General features: G+C 42.7%; 2 protein-coding genes across 4 annotated transcripts in view; one reads left to right on the forward strand and one right to left on the reverse strand.

Moving 5' to 3' along the window:
- The window catches only part of ptpn1 (protein tyrosine phosphatase non-receptor type 1), a 34,429-nt gene that overhangs the window by 23,757 nt on the left and 9,292 nt on the right, over positions 1-1,380 (reverse strand). The window lies entirely within an intron of this gene.
- The window catches only part of kdm5bb (lysine (K)-specific demethylase 5Bb), a 109,905-nt gene that overhangs the window by 1,272 nt on the left and 107,253 nt on the right, over positions 1-1,380 (forward strand). The gene's annotated exons all lie outside the window — the stretch shown is intronic.

A 1,380-nucleotide genomic window follows, 5' to 3' on the forward strand; every position in this document is an offset into this window, starting at 1 on the left:
CTCAACACTGTTATTATTATCATTAAATGGACCAGCTCAACACTGTTGTTATTATCTTAACTGTGACCAGATCAACACTGTTGTTATTATTATCATTAATTTGACCAGCGCAACACTGTTATTATTATCATTAAATTGACCAGCTCAACACTGTTATTATTATCATTAAATTGATCCGCTCAACACTGTTATTATTATCTTATATCTGGTCTTTGAACCAGATCTCAAGAGCTGAAGTTATGATGGTTTGATGTCTTTTAAATTGGTCAACCAGAGCTACATCACCTTTCTAGGTCTCACACCTGAAGCAGAGCATCTTTAATCTGACAATAATTTACTTTATTCTGAAGTCTCAGATCATTTAGAAACATATTTCATTTACTTTATACTTTGTGTGAAAAATATATGTTGAAGAACAAGTTTTTCCTTTGATGTTTTTGCTTCAATCTGCCTTGTTGGTTTAAAAGTGAAAGTAGTAAAGTTAACAGATTGAGCCAAGCTTCATGTTTGAGTCTAATCCTCCTTGTTGGCTGTAATGTGGACTGGTGAGTCCTCCATGTTGGCTTTAATCTGGACTGGTAAGTCCTCCATATTGGCTCTAATGTGGACTGGTGAGTCCTCCATATTGGCTCTAATGTGGACTGGTGAGTCCTCCATATTGGCTCTAATGTGGACTGATGAATCCTCCATGTTGGCCCTAATGTGGACTGGTGAGTCCTCCATGTTGGCTCTAATGTGGACTGGTGAGTCCTCCATGTTGGCTCTAATGTGGACTGGTGAGTCCTCCATGTTGGCTCTAATGTGTACTGGTGAGTCCTCCATGTTGGCTCTAATGTGGACTGGTGAGTCTTCCATGTTGGCTCTAATGATGTGGACTGGTGAATCCTCCATATTGGCCCTAATGTGGACTGGTGAGTCCTCCATGTTGGCTCTAATGTGGACTGATGAGTCCTCCATGTTGGCTCTAATCTGGACTGGTAAATCCTCCATATTGGCTCTAATGTGGACTGGTGAATCCTCCATGTTGGCCCTAATGTGGACTGGTGAATCCTCCATGTTGGCCCTAATCTGGACTGGTGAGTCCTCCATGTTGGCTCTAATGTAGACTGGTGAGTCCTCCATGTTGGCTCTAATGTGGACTGGTGAGTCCTCCATGTTGGCTCTAATGTGGACTGGTGAGTCCTCCTTGTTGGCTCTAATGTGGACTGGTGATTCATTCACGTTGGCTCTAATCTGGACTGGTAAATCCCCCATATTGGCTCAAATGTGGACTGGTGAGTCCACCATGTTGGCTCTAATATGGACTGGTGAGTCCTCCATGTTGGCTCTAATTTGGACTGGTGAGTCCTCCATGTTGGCTCTAATGTGGACTGGTGAGTC

The sequence above is a fragment of the Nematolebias whitei genome, chromosome 11, assembly GCF_014905685.2.
Source record: "Nematolebias whitei isolate Nwh7 chromosome 11, NemWhi1, whole genome shotgun sequence".
NCBI classification, from domain to species: domain Eukaryota; kingdom Metazoa; phylum Chordata; class Actinopteri; order Cyprinodontiformes; family Rivulidae; genus Nematolebias; species Nematolebias whitei.